This window comes from Psammomys obesus, unplaced genomic scaffold (assembly GCF_907164565.1).
Source record: "Psammomys obesus unplaced genomic scaffold, mPsaObe1.curated_primary_1811, whole genome shotgun sequence".
Classification (NCBI taxonomy): Eukaryota; Metazoa; Chordata; class Mammalia; order Rodentia; family Muridae; genus Psammomys; species Psammomys obesus.
Genome location: NW_026594184.1, coordinates 4,920,583 through 4,928,211, shown reverse-complemented (window position 1 = coordinate 4,928,211; position 7,629 = coordinate 4,920,583).

Here is a 7,629-nt window from a genome sequence, read left to right as displayed (position 1 = left end):
AGATAGATAGATAGATAGATAGATAGATAGATAGATAGATAGATAGACAAACAGATAGATATACAGGCTGTTTCTGTGGAAAAGGAAAACCTCAACTAACAGAAATTATTTTCTTGTTGAAATGTCCAGTACTGGGCTAGAGAGATGGCTCCATGGTTAAGCACTGTCTGCTCTTTCAGAGGTCTTGAGTTCAATTCCCAGCAACCACATGGTGACTCACAACCATATATTACTGGGGTCTGATGCCCTCTTCAGGCATGTGGGCACACATACAGATAGAGCACTCATGCATAAAATAAATAAAATTAGAAATGTCCAGTACCTGACTCACATTCTCAAACTATCTGTGAAGTTCAGTGACTAACTAGTGACAATGCTTTTCATAATGTGCAAGGAAACTTGAGATGGAACCTGAGCAAGAAGAGTTATTTTATGGAAGCAAATGGGATTCATAGGTTGGTGTATAACTAGCCTCTTGACAGTAGCAACTTCGTAGATCATTGCCTTTGGATATACCCATCTACAAATAACCACAGGTCTTGAGGCATTTGCTGATGCATTGCATTCCCTTTTCTTATATGATTTTTTTTCCTGTTTTTGTGTGGTTGATTATATTGTGCCAAAAAGGTAGATGATAAATATTGACAAATGTTGTCTGAGTGCTACACAGTCATCAATTTTCAAGAGAAACAAATTCAGTGGTTAATCTTTCATCATTTAGGTGCTTTTGCTTTTGAACTTCTATACCAAACTATTCTACACAATTTTGAAATTTACCAATCAATCAAATAATGAGTTTTAGATGTGTTTCCTATGATGAGTAACATAAACATTGGACCAAGGACATTCAGACTACCAGCTACACACTGTCTAACAAAATTCCTTTATCTTTGTTTCCTGAATGTATTTTATAAACATGTCCATATGGGTTTCCTCTGTGGACTGGTCTAGTGAGTAATGACCTAGCAGCTTCCTTTAATTTTTAGGCTTTGGCATGTGTAAAATTGGCCAGTACAGCATATATGCACCAAGGCACACAACTGCCTGTGCTCTTCCCATGCCCTCCTGGGAATGGAATGAGTTTCATTCAGACTCCTAGAGTCTGATTTACCAGACTCTAGGTAAATCATTTGTTCTGTTATTAGTGAATTCTCTGCATGCTGCCCTTGAGAGAGGGATCTTAAGTTATTTTGTATTTGGAAAAGATAAGGGAAAGGGGGAAGGGTTATCCATGTTTTGTGGGCATCCCCAGCAAAGGGCCATTAGGGCAGCTTCTGCTGACATGACTGTGGAAGTAGTTGGGCAGAGAGTACAAGACCTGACATTGGGGACCCTTCCTGGAGACCAACATCCAAATGGCAGGCTAGGAGATGGTTTGGAGGAACCTGATTGGTCTCCCAAAGCTGTATATCATGCCATGCTCTTTCTTCCGGGAATAAATGGGTCTGTATTCACTCGCCCTTGGATTACATTCACCCAACTCCTGGTGTCTTTGTGGCGATTCCGTGCCTTTCAGCCCTTCAGCCTGTACCCCCTATTCTCACCCATGGGCTGGACCCTTGGGAGGAGGACCAACAACTTGTGTCCAACGTGGCCTTGGCCCCTTCTATGTTGGTGAGACAGACCTTGTTTCAGTGAGTAGGCCTCTTTTCCCAACTAGGCCAATGTGGCTTTGGTCCACTCAGAATTGGCAAAATGACCCCCTGCCTGTGTGTTTCTTGGCTGCTCATGGGTGAGAGTGTAGCCCTCTCCTTCCCTCTTTTTACCTCAGGTCTGTCAATCGCTCTCCATACCTCCTATGTGACAGACCTCAAGGAGTACTCACAAGGAAGATGGGTAGCCAATGACTTCCCAGCACCCATATAAAAGCTTATATAATTCCAGTACTGGGCAAGGAGAGGCAGGAGAATCCCAAGGGCTCACTAGCCAGACAGCCTAGCTGAAAAGCAACCTCTGGTGAGAGACTGTGCTTCAAAAAGATTGAAAGTGGTAGAAGAGTACATGTGATATCAACCTCTGGAACCCGTGCACGCACACACACAGAATACCACACATACACAAACATTCAGGAACACACACAAAATAACACATACACATATCTGTTCATTGTATGCTGCACATCTGTAATCCCAGCATAAGGAAGGTAAATGTAGAAGGATCAGAAATTGGAGGTCATTCTTAGCTTCACATTAATTTTTTTGTTAGCCTGGACACAAGAGACCCTGAAGGAAGGAAAGGAGGGAGGGAGAGACTTGAGTGAAATTTTAGAAAAACATAAAAACCAGGACCAGGCAAAATAAGATATATAGTCTTCCTCTGGTGGTGTAAGCTTGGGATGGGTAATGCTTTACCAAATCTGACTGTAATCTGATTCCTCTGCAATTCCTTCTGGTTACCCTAACTGTATTTCCACATCATGGGGAGCTTTCTGTAATCCTTTACAAGCTTTCAAGCACTCAGCAGATAAAGGTAGGATCAGGAGTTCAAAGTCAGCTCCTCTCTGATATTCTGAACATAAGTTCCCCTCAGCAATGTGTTTTCATTCAACCCTCACCATTTGTATTCTTTTGAGGAGGTGTGTTAGAGACAGAGTGTCAGAAAACTCAGATCACCTTGAACTCTTTTTGTAGCTTAGGATGACATTGAACTACTAACATGCCTCTATACACCAAGTTCTATAATCACAGGCACATGTCACCACACCTGGCTATACATTCTCAAAAGATGGGCTCAACCCATCAGTTTATTAGAAGAGTAAAAGACGTGTGTACTAACTACATAAATTACATTCCAATATACATACATATATATACACACACACACACACACACACACACGTGTGTGTGTGTGTGTGTGTGTATCTGCATTGCTTCTACCCTCTTTTCATTCAGGTCCAGAGGTAAGGAGTCTTTGGCTAGAAGATCCAGTTGTGCCCTATATTTCTGGACTAGGTTCCAATCCAGATGCATGTGTTATCTTTCCTTTTTTTAATGCTTTGTTTGTTTGTTTGTTTGTTTGTTTGTTTGTTTTTGAGGCATGGTCTCACTATGTAGCTCTGGTTGGCCTGGAACTTCCTATGTAGACAGGCTGGCCTTAGACTCACCCACCTCTGGCTTTACCACTTGAGTGGTGGAATCAAAACCACCATCCCTGGTTTATCTTTCCTGATTTCCCTAATCTCTATTATCCTGCAGGAGTTCTCAATCCCTGCCTGCCTCGATCTAGTCATTTTTTTGAAGAGTACTAGCCAATTATCTTGCAGAATTCCCTTCCAGCTGGGTTAGTTGGATGTCATGTGATTAAATTTCAGGTGTCCTAGTAAATACTAGAAATATTGTACTAATGGTGTGTTTCTTCACAATGTTCCATAGTAAAAGGCACACATCCCAGAGGAGAAGTATTTCCTGTGTCCAAATGGGTTGAGATTAGTCATACTCAAAGTAAAACAGGAAGTAATGGTATGTGGGGCTCACTGCCAAATGCTGTAAGCTCATTTTATTTTGTGTGGTGCAGGACCTCATACCTGCTAGACAAGCACTCTGCCACTGAGCTATGCCTCCAGCGCCATTTGATTTTAGGGGAGGCTGTTAATAGAGATTTACATATAGACCTGAGTTAACCTTGGGGCTTGTCACAGGCTGGACAACTAAGTGGTTAGAGGTTTGGAATTTGAGTCTCACACATGACATCTGGGGTGTGGGAAATACAGCTCCATGAAAGAGTCTTGAACTTGGAATCTTGATCAGGGAGTTTGCTGTGAGATTATGTCTCCTAGGAATGCCAAAAGCTGGACCCATAAAGTCTTACCAGCCTGACTACCTATACATGAGTTATACAAGGGTGATACCAATGGACATGCCAAAGTCGATGGGGGAAAAGCCTATGAGGCCTCAACCTGACACAGAGGAGTATAGGAAACCTTGGAAAGCTGGGAGCAGGAGAGGTGATCTCCCCTAGGGAAGAGCACACCAACTGTTTGCCCAGTGCCAAATGGTCAGCCCTGAAAATATAAATGCAAGTAACATTATACAAGCTGGGAAAGGTGGTGCATGCCTATAATCCCAGCACTCATGGAGACAGGCAGGCAGATCTCTGTGAGATCTAAGGCAGTCTGGTCTACAAAGCCACAGCTACACAAAGAAACCTTGTCTCAAAACAAACAAACAAACAAAAAAACCCAAACAAAACAACCCCCCCCCAAAAAAAACCCAAAAAGTCAAGTAACATTATACAGACTAGAGGTAACACACACAAACACACCATCAATAACAACTAGTGAAAAAAGAGGCCATGAATTTGAAGGAGACTGGGAGGTGTATAAGGGAGGGTTTGAAGGGAGAAATGTAATTATATCACAATCTCAAAACATCTTGAATAATAACATGTTGTGCTTTTCTGGGATGCTGAACACATTGACTCTACATGGTGTGACCAGACAGAGCATGAGTACTCCATGGTCAGACCCATGCCCCACTCTATTTCTCATTTACCTGGATGTTTGTCTGCACCTTTTGTAATAGCCTTTAGAGTAGACTGCTAAGCATTAAGTGTCTATTTCCTGGACTAGATGAACTCTCCTAGCAATAACTGAATATGAGGTTATCATGAGCACCTCTTCTTAATGGCTGGCTGGTCAGGACTACAGGTCACAGTCTGGTACTTGAAATTTCCACCTGAAGTGGAAAGGAGTCTTATAAGACAGAGCCCTCAACTTGTAGGCTCTGATACTGTCTCCAACCTGTAGTTACTGATGCTATCTCTAACCTCTGAGATCGGTGAGGTCAGTTGCTTTTTTTCCAGTTACAGGACATCCAGATGTTATCTTTTGCAGACTCTCTAGGTATGAGATTTTTTTTCACATAACTTTCCACAAAAGTATGCTGTGCAATGCTGTGTAAAAAAAGTACAGACTATGAGGATTGAGAGGTGGCTCAGCAGTTAAGAACACTGGCTGCTCTTACAGGGGAGCCAGAATTGATTCCCAACATCTAGGCTCACAATCATCTGTAACTTAAGTTCCAGGAGATCCAACGCTCTCTTCTGCCCTCCAAGAACAATTTACACATGCCTGGTACGCAGACATACAAAAAGGCAAAACATCCATATGCATTTTTGAAACATGTTTTTTTAAAGAGTGTAGACTGTGATGAACTCCAGTTACGGTATCTCATCTTCCACCCATCTTTATAGCTCTCCTCATTTATTACTATTACCAAAGCCTTGCTTCTTCATCTTATGACCCTGATGTTGTCACATCACAAGCAAAAAGAGTGGCACTGGATAGTAAAGCGTAAGTAGTAAGTAACTATGAGCTTGAGGGGTAAGTCATGAACATGTCCAAGGTCCTGGGTTCCAACTTTATCACTACAGTAATAGGAAATGTTAGTGATGATAACGTGCTTTTTGAGACATCTTGCTGCGTACCCTAGGACCTCCTATGTAACGTAGGCTAGCCTCAGACTTGCAGTGATCCCCCTTTGTTTGCTAGAAGTACAGGTGTGACCTGCCAAACCTGGCTCATGTAACTTTTTTGTTGTTGTTTTATTTTTTCCAAGACAAGGTTTCTCTGTGTAGCTCTGGCATTCCTTGACTCACTGTGTAGACCAGGCTGGCCTACGAATTCACAGAGATTCTCCTGCCTCTGCCTCACTGAGTGCTGGCATTACAGGCACGTGCCCCTGCCACCACACCTAGTAGCTGGGGAGTGCTGGCCTCTAATCCCAACACTCAGAGAGGAAAAGGCAGGAGAATCTCTGTGAATTCGTAAGGCCAGCCTGGTCTACAAAGTGAGCCCAGGACAGCCAAAGCTACACGGAGAAACCCTGTCTCAACAAACAAACAAACAAAGAAAAAAATTAGTGGAAGTGGGTGTATACTAGGTAAGTAATCTGTCACTTAGGTATATATTCTTTTTCTGTCTCCCTTTTTTTAAAAAGATTGTTTTTAGTTTTAATTATGTTTATGTAAGAAGACCAGAGGAGCCAGATCCCAAGGGGCTGGAGACAGAGACAGCTTTGCTGCCTAATGTGATTCCTGACAACCAAACCTGGGTCTTCAAGAGCAGTTTGTGCTCTTAACCTCTTGAGTCATCTTGCCAGCCCTATATCATATTTTTCTGTTTGTTTTTATTTGAGACAGGGTTTCTCTGTGTAGCCTTGGCCATCCTGGACTGGATTTGTAGACCAGGCTGGCCTAAAACTCACAGAGTTAGCCTACCCAAGTGCTGTGATTAAGGAGTGCACCACTGTGCTGGTTCATATATTCTTCATGTATGCAATAATAGACTTTTATATTTTGGATTCACAGTATAGAGAAAGCTGTGAAGACAAAGAGAGAAGCATTCTTTATATGTTTTAGATATTAGTCCTCTGAAGTGTAGCTGACAAAGATTTTCATCCATTCTGTAGGCTGTCTCTTGTCTCTGCTGAAAGTTTCCCTTGCAATGCAGAAGGCTTTTAATTCTTTGGCATTTTTTTTATTGTGTTATTGGAACCCTTTCCAGAAAGTTCTTGCCCATATCTTAGCATTTCCCTAATGTTTTCCTTGAGTAGTTTCAGTGATTAAGATTTTATATTGAATAAAATATTTTATCCATTTTGAATAGATTTTTGTGCAGGGTGACAGATACTAACACAAAGAAAATTTAATTGAAAAATTAAATGAAAGAGAAAGAAGGGCTAAGGGTTCATCTGGTAAGGGAATTTTTCACCAAGCCTGGTAACTTATGTTCCGTCCTCGGACCCACGTAATGGAGAGAGAGAACAAGTCCCATAAACTGTTCTCTGATCCCCACATCTGTCCAGTAACACATGCACACCCACATGAACTCACACGCACATAAAAGTAACAAAATGTGTTTTTATTATTATTTTATGTGTGTGTATGTTTTGCCTACATGCATGTTTATGTACCATGTGGGCACCTGGTGCCCACAGAGGCCAGAAGGGGGCATCAGATCCTCTGAAACTGGAGTTACAGACAATTGTGCCACCATGTGGATTTTCACATTCTATAAGTTTGTATAACACTTCTCTGTTTATAAGCTGTTCCTTCAAACTATGTCTTTTTAAAACATTTATTCATTTATTATTTCTATAGTGTTCTGCCTGCATGTACACCTGATAGCCAGTAGAGGGCACCAGACTTCATTATAGATGGTTGTGAGCCACCATGTGTTTTCTGGGAATTGAACTCAATACTTTTGGAAGAACAGCCAGTGCTCTTAACCTCTGAGCCATCTCTCCAGCCCCTCAAACTATGTTCTTACCCATGGTTGTCACAGGCTAAGTAGTTACCCGTTGCTCCATCTCCTGCGCTGTCCTCCAGAGAATTCCTATATTTGCCCATTATTAATAAATGAGCCATAATGATTTGGTCGTTTCACAGGGGGCTTCTATTTTTTCCTTCACAATTGACTAAAGTCCCTGCTGCAAGTGAAATAGAACCATCCGGTATAGAAGGCACAAACTGCAGGTGACAATTTCATAAATACAGGTCTAAATTAATTAACATTCAATTTAAAGTATAGAGCCACCATGATAGCTCAGTGGTAAAGGTGCTTGCCACACAAGCCTGATGACCTAAGTTCAATGCCCAGAATCTATAGTGAAAGGAGAGAAGCGGCCCCAG